Raw genomic sequence first — 11682 nt, forward strand, 5'->3', positions numbered from 1 at the left:
GTTTTATATACTTGATAAGTTTAGTTGATTAAATATTTAAATCTCTCTCAACAATTCCAAAGAAAATTAATGCATTATGTACACAATACATGATAACAAATTCTCATAATCTTCTAAAGAAGCAATAGCCAAGCAACTAATCATAAAAAGAGAGAAATTTAAAAACATACCATGCAATACTTATGTATTTACATCTCTAACATCTACAATTTGATATAAACACTTAAGAAAACATAACTGTTACAAACAAACCCATGAAAGTTATACTTTTAATATGTTAGTGGTATTTTTGATTTGATGTCAAAAATTTCAGTGTTATAAATGTAAATGTAAAAATTTATATTTTAGATACCTAAATATGTAAGAATTGTGGGGTGTGCATATAAACATCCCAAAAAGTGGCCTGAAAAAGAGCACCTACCAAGTTGAAATTAGAGCAGAACACAGCTTCCAAATCAAGTGGGTTCCAAGCAATTATAAAATCTCGAATGATTATTAACAATATCCCCTAAAATAATAGTAATAATTGCATAAATTGGAGGGCCAATCCTTATCAGGGGGCCACCAAGTCGATATTCCATGCACGTGGCTTAGCATAAACTGCAATATTCGGATAAAGCATTCCCTATTAATAGCCATGAATAAAGGGCCATAATGCCTCCCTCTTTTGAATGATTGCGACTACAAATCATAAAAAAATATACGAAAACAAACCCGATTCGTAACGGACAAGTAGAGAGGAGCAAAGCCATCACATTCATGCAGATTTTTTCATCAGATTTAGTTTGAATTCTGTGGCGTAAACGCGATAAAAGCTACCATTTTTAAGGGGAAAAATGATAAAGAAATTTTTTATTTTTAAAATGAAGTTTAATGAAGTCCTCCAGAAGGATTCGAAAGAGCAATTACAGCTACGTCTTATGAAAACATGACAGCGATGCGTGGGTGAGTTCATTTTTCTCCTTATTCAGTTCGTCGCTCCTGCAATCAGAATGGGTCGTATGCTGTAGTTAGAAGGATGATGTAATTGTTTCTTAAATAATTAGAAGGAAGATTTACATACATACCATTCAATTCCGATGTATTGCATATCAAACACCTAAAGTTTTTTTTTTTTTAGGTATATGCCGGCCGTCTTACTTATGCATGGAAAGGTGAATTTCGTTTTTATTTTTAAGTTATAATGGTAATATTTCTTAAGAGATGGGAAAGATTTGGGTGTTGGAAATGCAAAGAAGTAAAAGTTTTGGCTTTAGATATGTAAATACATAAAAATTGGATGGTATGTAGCTAAATGTCCCATAATTAAAATCTAAAGAAAAGTTGGTGATGATATCATTTCAGTTCACATCAGATACAGCTGAAAGATAGAAAAAGCCGTAGTCTATCAATCTTTGGTGAGTAGGTTTGTTAACTAGCAAATCTTGAACCGGTCCACGTAGCTCGGCTTGTTGATTTATTTCTATCTGAATCAAAAATCAATCCAAATTTCGAGCAATCTTTGAACTTCTAAACAATTTGATAGCTCTATTTAGAAGACTTTGAGAGATTTAGGGTTTGTTTGGGGCACTTACAACTGTTTGAAACAGCAATTGTGAAGCTACTATAAAAGAAACTGTTGTTCAAAAAACTAAGGTAGTTATTAAAAATTTATTTTATTTTCAAAAAGCTACGGTAGTTATTAAAAAATTATTTTATTTTCAAAAATTCAAATCGTAGTTTTTTTACATTTACCACACTTTAATAACTCAGATTGAAAACAATAGCTTTCTATCTTCTAAAAAGCAACAACATGCAAGAAAATTTCACAGCAACAGTCTTTATAATCATTGTTTGTGATATTTAAGGAAGTTATTATTAATTATTTAAGATTAAATATAATGTTTGCACTTTAAACTCTAAACCCAAGGCAGCAAGTAGTTATCACATTACCTGCTAGATAGAAACTTGTTATAACCATCTTCAAATCACCTTCATCCTCAAATCATAATTAATCATAATTGAATAATTTTCAAACAATCTTCGAGCAATTATCATATTATGATCGAAATATCTTCTTATATCTTTGATAATGATTTGAACAATCATCAAAGCATGATTAAACCACAATAAAACAATCTTCAAAAAATGCTTGCACTATGAACAAATCATCTTCTTTCACAATTGAAATAATCTTCAAATCATATTCGAACCATAAACAAAATATAATCTAACAATCTCCAAGTCATGATCAAATATGTTTGATGATGATTAGATCATTGTTTGATTATGATTCAAAGATGATTGAAACGTAATTCAAATCATCTAAAGAAGCTGATTTGGTCATAATACAATTATAGCTCAAAAATAGTTTGGTTATAATTAAAAATTTAATGAACAAGATTGAAATATGGAAGGTCACCACACAATAAGATAATACATTTAAAATTAAAAAAATAATAAGTAACCTACGTAGCTCTTGCATATATTGTCTAATGATTGTTTTGAGTGTAATTGGTAGTGACGACTGTCGACTTTATCAATAGCAACAATACAATATATTATATACAAAATTTGAAAAAATATATATGATAAATTGCACCTGATCGTATAAAATTTTCGGAGAATCATTTAAGTCTACACTTATTTTACAATAATATTAATCCATAGATCTATTTACTATTCTGATCAAAACATTAATTTTTTTTTTTACATTAATCCACTTTATGTTGCTTCTTAATTTACATCTACTCGTATTATAGATGCTGAGTCGTGTCTCTTGAATTGCAAAACTGAATTGCATGTGTTATGCTAATTATGTTATATCACCAATAATACACTATATTAGTAATGATTTTTACATTATTTCCTCTATAATTTTTTGTTGTAATTGTACTCACTTTATTATATCAACCATGCAATCAATTTTGTTATAACCCATGATTGAACAACCTTCCAATGATGAGATCGTATAACATTCAAACCATCCTCAATCCATAACCAATCTTTAAACCAAATTCTAACAATCTTTGAATGAGGATTGTATCATGATCGCTAACAAGCATCTTGATCGTGATAAAACATATTTCGTTTGAACAAAGTTTGAACATGAAACCAAACATTGCTACAAAATGATTCAAACATTATTCTAACTTTGTTTTAACGTTGTTCAAAACCACGTCAGTTACATCGTAGTTCAAATAAGTAGTCTATAGTCAAAAGAAGGAATATTTTGGCCCGACTATTTTTAGAGCATATTTCACTAAAAAAATTATAATCCAGCATATTTCTCAATCTTTTTGCTATTATGGGGCAAAGTCAAATTTTCCTTCCCAAATGCACCTCTCTAGCTTTCAGTGTATTGGTATTCAAGACAGTAGTGAAGTGTACCTATTCCTTCTCTCTTTCTTAGAATGAGTCTCCAGACCAGCATTCATGCAACAGTTGTTGAATTACCACTCATTTATGTTCCAGACGAGAATTCATAGACTGCTTGACAAAGGAATTCATTCCTTCCATTCCTGTCCATTCCTGCTAGCACTACAAAGCCTTGGTTTTCACACCCCTATAGAAGCCGTGTGGCCGTTCCCCACATTCTTAGAGTCAAGTTTTCCATTAATTTTGCCACACAAACTCTGCTATTAGAGAATACTTTACAACCTAACATTAGATCATATAACATAATCAATATAACTAAACTTTTATAGATTTTTTTTTCCCTTCAAGTTTTTATAATATTTTATAAGTTTAACTCTAAATTTGTATCCTCCTTCATTTTTATAATATGTCCAAGATTCTTAAGCCAATCATATCTACGTGTCAAATGGCTTCTCGATAATACTTACAATAAACAAGTTCACATTCCCTACCAATTACATGGCTTTGTTATACTGGCTTTGTTAGAACTCGTAGAATTAAGAAAAAGCTCAAGCTCAAATTTGATTAATTAATCAATCTAAAGACCAAGCTCAAGCAAGGAGTAACATGAGCTCGACTCAATTCATTTTCACACTTTCAAGATTCAAACAGAATCCAATACATGTTTGTGATATGACTTCGTACAATAAAGGCAGAAAGGAGAAAAATGGAAGCTAAAAGAAGTGCCCCAAGAAGACATGAGAGGAGATCGAATTGAGGGAAAAAAAAAAGCAAAAGAGAGCGGATGACTAAAATTTGAGAAAAACAAATTAATTTAATATTCAAACAATTGATAATTTAAAACCTAGGTCAAAGGCTTCATTATATAAAAGAAGTACTTGACTTCTTTACATGAAAGTCTAATAACAACCTAAAATTACATAAACAATAAATCAACTAAATAATGTTGAAAAAATCATAAACTTATCTAAATCAATTTTCCTGAATAAAAATAAATAATAAGAAGAAATATATATAAATAAAATGCAGTCCAAATTATACAGACGTCGTCAACTACACCAAGGCACGAAAAACTCTGCACTGAAGAGAAAAACAAATACTTGAACAAAAGAACAAGAGCATTTCAACTACATATGGGTCACCCAATGTCATCTAAGAACAAGAGCATTTCAACTACATATGGGTCACCCAATGTCATCTAAAGGCGGATAAAAAGTTAAATTGGAGCTATAACTAGCAAAGAATCTAAATTAAGGTCATTGGCGAGAACGAAGAACTCTACCTACTTAGATACTTATAACAAAAGTTAGAAGCCTCAGAAAACTTTAAAATATAGCAAATATGAACATAGATAATAAGATGAGCATTCATGTTGAAAAGCAAAGCAGGTTCAAATGAAATAGGTGCAAACTTTCTAATAAATACGAAAGGCTTCGAGGCTATGGTAGGTAATCAATTGTATGTACAATATATAATTACCATCTCCCATAATTTTGAAGTATAACGCATCAACTTAATTCGACTATAATTTGCATACTCTTGTGCATTCCCTTTATTCTTAAAACTGGGGAAAAAAATACTCTTCCTCCACTCCTCAGGCATCTTTTTAGATTTTAAAATAATATTAAAGAGTTTCATAAGCCAAGAAACTCCCAAATCATCTCTTATATATTTTCTCTTATATATTTTCACACTTCAATTGGGATATCATCAGGTCCTACAGGCTTTCCACCCTTAATTTTTTTAAAGGCCTCCTCAACTTCTTTTTTACTAATGTGATGGAAAAAATGAAATATTTGATTATTATTAATGATATTAATATCACTAAGATAGATCGTATTTTCAGAAACTTCATTAAAAAGTTTATAAAAATAATTCATCCACCTATGTTGAATATCTTTTCCTAAGAAAATCACTTTTTGATTTTCATCTTTAATATACTTTATTTTGAGTTATATCTTTAAGTTTCTTTTCTTTTTGTTTGGAAGTAATGATGCTTTACTTTTTTAATCGTCATTACCACAGTCACTTTAAATAGTAATTCAAGCTCCATTATACATATCTTTCATAATTTTAGTATGAATTTGACACAACTTTCTTCTTTAGTCTGCACAAGACAAATTTTTGTGGCGCTCAATCACGTCATCTCAAAGTTAATAAAAGATATATAAAGACCATTTCACTCCACTCAATTTTTTTTCATTACCATAATACAAGAAAATTGCTTTTATAATAGATCTTTCTAGAATGAAAGTAATTAAAGTCTTCAAAAGTTTCATAACTCTCTCCCAAAACTTAATGTATGACACAAGTTTGATACCTGTAAATTAAATATCATTATCATTAGCCTAATCCCAAATATATGTGGTCGCCATTATGAATCCATAATTTTCACCTATTTTGTTGAGTATTGTCCTGGTATTAAACATACTCTTCGCAAATCATCAAACAACTTTTGTCGATGTAACCTTAAAGATAACGCATTTTTCTTCTTAATTCTCCAAGCCAAGTTTTAACAACTTCTCTAACATGCGCTTTTTTATCCTTCATTGTGAAAAATCAAACCAACTAAATCTATTTTTATCATCTTATCTTCAATAATCATTCATTAATAGTTTTGTCACACAACCATTCAAGCATTATCATGTCTATCACACAAATCAAATATCAAAGACTTATTTTGCAACGCAAAATTCAGATTTGTATAACATCTTCAACTTAATTATAGTATTATAAAATTTATGTTAAGCATTCATAGTATCCTCTATTAAACAAAATGCTCAAGTCACATCTTCATTTTAATCATTCAACCTTACCTCTATAAGTTATATCCCCATGTATATATTAAATGACATTTTTTAAAATATTTGTTCAAAAATATTTACAATTTTCATATGCTAATCATTTTTTTTGACAATATAAGTTAGTGATTTCCCAAAATACTATAATTAGTGATTTTTATTATTATTATTATTATTTGTTCGTTACTAACGAGATTTTCAGTTTAACAAACTCGTTGGTCTCTTCGTTCATTAAAAAAAAGTCCAATTCTATAAAATCTTGAACAATCTATATTTATCATCACAATTACCTAGGTATGGGGTATCAAAGATTGTGTTGATTTCAGCATAGAGATTGTTTTGCGAAAGCCCCATAGTCCATTTCATGTTTGATCTTGGCGATTAAATTAAGCCTGATTTAATCTAGGCGTTAAAAATAGTTGTATGATGTGGCCATGTACTTAAAACGATCTTAACTTATTAGAATTAAATGAAAATATGACACTCAATAGAACAAAACGGAGAAAAAGACTTCATGTAGCCGACCCCATTTATTGAGATAAAGGCTTCTTGTTGTTGTTTTTGATTAAAAAGTAGTTGCAATTCTTGTCAAAGCTGGTGCAGGACCGGTTGGTAGGGTGTGGAGAATAGCAAAGCAGGTCTGACACGGTATCAGCTTCATCAACAAAACAGCACATTGCCAGAAAAGCAGACAGCAAAATACAAAATAGGAAGAACGTTGAGTGTAAAGGCAGCAAGCCTCCTCCTAGCATCGTACAACCATTTTTAGTCTACCATTGAATTATGAGAAATAGATGGCGACAGGGGAGAACTGTAGTGAGATACTGTCATGGGAGACCCTGGCTAAAGTATGGACGAAATATCTGAGGAGAAGAGGGCGTAATTGAAAATAAAATGTGTATAGAAAATTTTTGTTCACATACATTTCAATATAAATCATTGAAGGTATTATTAAAAGGGGAAAAAAAGATTTGAATGCTATTAAATTTGCATATAGATTTCAAATCCAGATGGGGAATCCAATTCAAGAAGTTATCTATCAACAATATTGTACCTTTGAAGTCCATGGTTGTCTGTTTGTGTGAGCAAAGCGAGAATGAAATAAATGAACTTAAAGGCAACCTTTTGGAGCTTAAGCTATAATAAGTCATTTAGTCGATTAAAAAAATAATTTGGTGAGGTTAATTAATGCATTTTTTATTGCTTTGTAAGATAAAATTGCTTTTGAAACAATGAATAAATTTTGACAACACCACCCCATAATCTAAGTCATTTAGTTAATTAAAAAGATAACTTTGTATCTGAGAAGTTCGGCTCCTCTTCATGGTGAGCAGGTCAGCCGCTCCACAAAATTATGCAAAGAATTGACTGGGGATATCTTTGAAAACATTTGTCTTAGTTCTATTCCCTTCCTATTCTATGGTTCTTTATTTTTATTTCAGAATTATTTACTTTCCTAATTTAGACTAGATATATCTGGCATGGAATGGTTTCACTATATATATGTATCTGACATGAATAATAAAGTTAAGTAATTTTTCCTTCCCAAGAAAATTTCTACATGATATCGGAGCTCCAAGCTCGATTTTAACTAGATTAGAGCATCTTTCATCGATCAACTTCAACTGGATTGCTCGTCTACAGCCATTTTTTGTTTGCTTAGATCGGCAAACATTTAGACTGGACTAGCGTCGTTTCCTGGACTCGTTGTTTTAATCGATTGTTTGAATCAACCGTTCATTTGTGTTATATGCATCATTTGTGTATCATCATCTAAATCGCTCATCAAGATTGCATGTCTACTTCATCTGAATCGCACACCATTCAAAGCTTCCTCCTGCTCCACGCAGTTTGCGTCAGTCAGAGCTTTGAAACAAACTGTATTCTTCTTCCTCCCTACCAAAAACAAAAGCAAGAGCTCTCTCAGACGACTCTCTCCTCCCAGCCAATGACATCTCCCCTACAACTAAACCAAAACTCCCATTTTTTCCAAGAGAGGGACTGTGATGTGCTGAGACCCGAAACTCGTGTTTTCTCCAACAACGAAATTGCGGCGTGAAGAGAGTCGAAACTCCCATTTTCTTCAACAACGGAATTGCGGTGTGGAGAGACCCGAAACTCTATTTTTTTTTCTCACTTTTTCTTCTACCTTCCATTCAATCTCGCTACTCAATCGGATTTCCCCCTGCATGCCCTTCCTCGGCTCTTCCCTACAGCAGAAATTCATCTGGTTGTACCCTCAGCTAGAATTCTTCGTTCAAGCCCTCCTTTATTCTTCTCTGTTGTCAAAACTATCCCTGCAATCCGGATCAGTCTTGCTGCAGGCCTTCCGTCAAAATCCCTTTAGCTGATTTGCATGCCCTCCTCCATCAAATCCCTTCAATCGATTTGTACACCCTCCTCCGGGGGCCCTCCTCTTCTTTCTAGCACTGAAATTCTCCCTGCAGGATCTCACCTGTTCAATTTTTATTGCCAAAATCTTCTTAGCAACAGACACTTCACTGAATTCTCCAGCACCTTTCTCAGAATTATCGTCCTGCAGCAACAGTCATTCATCTACTTGCAGTAGCAGTCAAATCCCTTTCTGCAAATAGTAGCAGATCTAAATACGCATAGGATTTATGACCAAGTATGAGATGAAGACGTCAAATTCTACTTCGGAGGTTAATTCTAAATTAAATCAGTAATTTTTTTCCAAATAACTCCTGAACTCCTTAAAAAAACTTCATGAACGTAATTCGAAACAGCAAAGCAACCTCGTGACACACCAAGGTAATATATCATTCTTTCATCTTGTCAATAATGGAAAATTTAGAACTTGAACATAAATTTAAGAGCATATGATCATAAGATCGGAGACATCAATGCTCTAGCCAAATATCAAGTGATCTCTACATCTAGATCGGTCAGATTTGCAAATGGATCAGACTCAAAAATTGTTGGAAAAAAGCATGTGGAACGCTCTCGAGATATTACTCTTTCCTATATTTTATATGTCTCGTAGTTGAGCTGCAATTTGATACCAATCACTAAACTTACTCATGATATGAAATGCATAATTAAGATCCTTGTGAACTGTTATGAATTTTGGGTGGTGGAATTGGGAAAGGTGTTGGCAGTAATGAAATGCATCAAGGTTATATTTGCTCAAGAAAAAACTATCTAAACACAAAAATAATCTAGCCTCTATTTTTACCTCAAATTTATAAGTTTGTTGGGTTTATTTTGTCCAAAAATATGTCATGTTATGGCATTGTCGTCTGGATTATCCTAATTTCAATTATCTTATACAGTTGTATTATCTTTTGTGTATTAATAAAAATCCTAGTTTTTATTCATGTGAGATTTGTAACTTGACAAATACAATAAAAATAGTTATCTCATAACCCATTACAAACCCTCACACTCTTCTTCCAATATCCACAATGATATTTGGGGATCTTTAAAGGTGAAAACACTAATTGAGGCTAGATAGTTTATTTCATTTATTGACAATCAAACTAGTTTTACTTGGGTATTCCTAAATAAAAAAATATATATGAAACAATCCACATCTTTCAAACTATTTATGACAGGATTCAAACTCAATTCCAACGCAAAATTCTAATCCTCAAAATTGATAATGCAAAGAAATATTTCAATTTAGTCATCGCATAATATTTTTCAAAAAATAAAATCATTCGTGTGAGTTAATGTATTGATACCCCATAATAAAATAGGATGGCTGAGATAAAAAACAGGAATCTCTTTAAGGTATCCCGCTCAATTATGATTTTCCATTAAGTACCAAAATATTTTTGGGGAAAAGCAGCTATTACTGCAACATATTTTATCAAGCAAATGTCTAGTCGGATGCTTAACTTTAAACCCCTCTTCATGTTTTGATGGCAACCTATCCTAACATCAGAGTTTTTTTTTTTCCTACTATACCGCTTAAAATTTTTGTGGGTGTATCATTTGTTTACATCCATTCTCAAAATCATAGAAAACTTAACCATAAATATATCAAGCGTATTTTTCTTGGATATGCTTCCAACAAAAAATAGTATAAATGTTACACACATGTTAGCTGAAAATACTATAACTTCATGAATGTCACATTTTTTAAAAAATCAATCCTACCACCCTAAATCTAATGTTCAATGAGAGAGTGCAAATCAACATCAATTTTGTGATGCACTTGATGACAAGTACACAGTCTCGCTACCTGCTCCAACAAGCCCTCCTATCCTAGTTGAGGATGGCCAACCAATCCAACCAACCCAACCTAAAGTCCAAAACAAAGAACTTCATGTGTACACATGAAGAAAGAAAAATCTTCAGTAGGTATAAGACAACTTGCAAGGACGGAACTGCTCAAACCAATAAAATTGAGTCTACATTCACCTGAAAATTTTTGTCAAGAGTCTAGTACCCATGAGATATCCCCTTCCTCTTCTGAAGTTGGTGATAAAAACAAATGCATTAGATATCCAATTCAGAAGTACGTAGTTTACAGAAAGCTATTCCATCCTACAAAGTTTTTAATTCTAACAGTGATAGTCTGCAAATTCTTAAATCCATTCATGAAATTCTTGAAAATTAAGAATGGAGTAAAGCAGTTAAAGAGGAGATTCAAAAACCAAAGCATAATAGCACATGGATTCTTACTAAACTCCCTCATGATATAAAGTCAATTGGATGCAAATACAAAAGCTGATGGGGGAATTGAGAAATTCAAAGTTAAACTTGCTAAAAAATATTTTACTCAATCCTACGGGATTGACTGTCAGGATACTTTCACAGCAGTTGTCAAACTAAATACTCTTAGAGTTCTCCTTTCGGTAATAGTTACTAAGGAATGGGGAGTCCATCAACTTGACCTACAAAAATGTCTTTCTCAAATTTGGAAAAAGAAATGTATATGGAGAAACAACCGGGATTTGAGAATAATTCCAACAAAAATCTAGTATGCAAACGCCAGAAATTTCTCTGTGGGCTTATGTTGACCTCATTTTTAGTGAGGTCTAGTCTTCCTCTTAGGGTTTAGGATCTAGCCTTAGGGATCTCCCTTTGACTATCTTAGAACCTTAGAAGTGGTGCCCGTCTCGTTTTAATTCGACCTATTTCCGTCCTCTTTTGTGGTTCCAAGTGTGTGGTATCGACTTCTAGCATTTAGAAGGGTAAAACCAACATGAGGAAACCCAAAAGGGATCCCTATAGGACCTTTTTGAGCCTTAGGGTGGCCTTCTGCACAATTCGCACTCCCGCGCGCACAAACTTCGCAATTCAGAGAGCCAACACGTCCGATCGCCATAATTCACATCGCTTGCACTGTTACCCGTCGAAGACTCGAATGAAATTTTTGAAACAATCGATCGCGGGTCAATATTTTTGTGAAATTTGAATTTCGACGCGTTTTTGACCCGACCGTCGACGACGTCGTCCGAGCGACCCCGGATGACGAAACGGACTGCGCCAACGCGTCCGGAACGTCAATTTTGCCTAGGGAGGACACCTATTTTGTCGCATCGTCGTGCGCGGG

General features: G+C 32.7%; 1 protein-coding gene across 1 annotated transcript in view; it reads right to left on the reverse strand.

Moving 5' to 3' along the window:
- Nucleotides 1-739: 739 nt before the first annotated feature.
- The window catches only part of LOC110021745 (protein transport protein Sec61 subunit gamma-1-like), a 31959-nt gene continuing 21016 nt past the window's right edge, over nucleotides 740-11682 (reverse strand). Inside the window, exon 3 of the mRNA XM_020720362.1 lies at nucleotides 740-981. The gene's annotated coding sequence lies outside the window, so the exon portion shown is untranslated. The remainder of the gene's footprint in view (nucleotides 982-11682) is intronic.

Source organism: Phalaenopsis equestris, unplaced genomic scaffold, assembly GCF_001263595.1.
Source record: "Phalaenopsis equestris unplaced genomic scaffold, ASM126359v1 Scaffold000140, whole genome shotgun sequence".
Classification (NCBI taxonomy): Eukaryota; Viridiplantae; Streptophyta; class Magnoliopsida; order Asparagales; family Orchidaceae; genus Phalaenopsis; species Phalaenopsis equestris.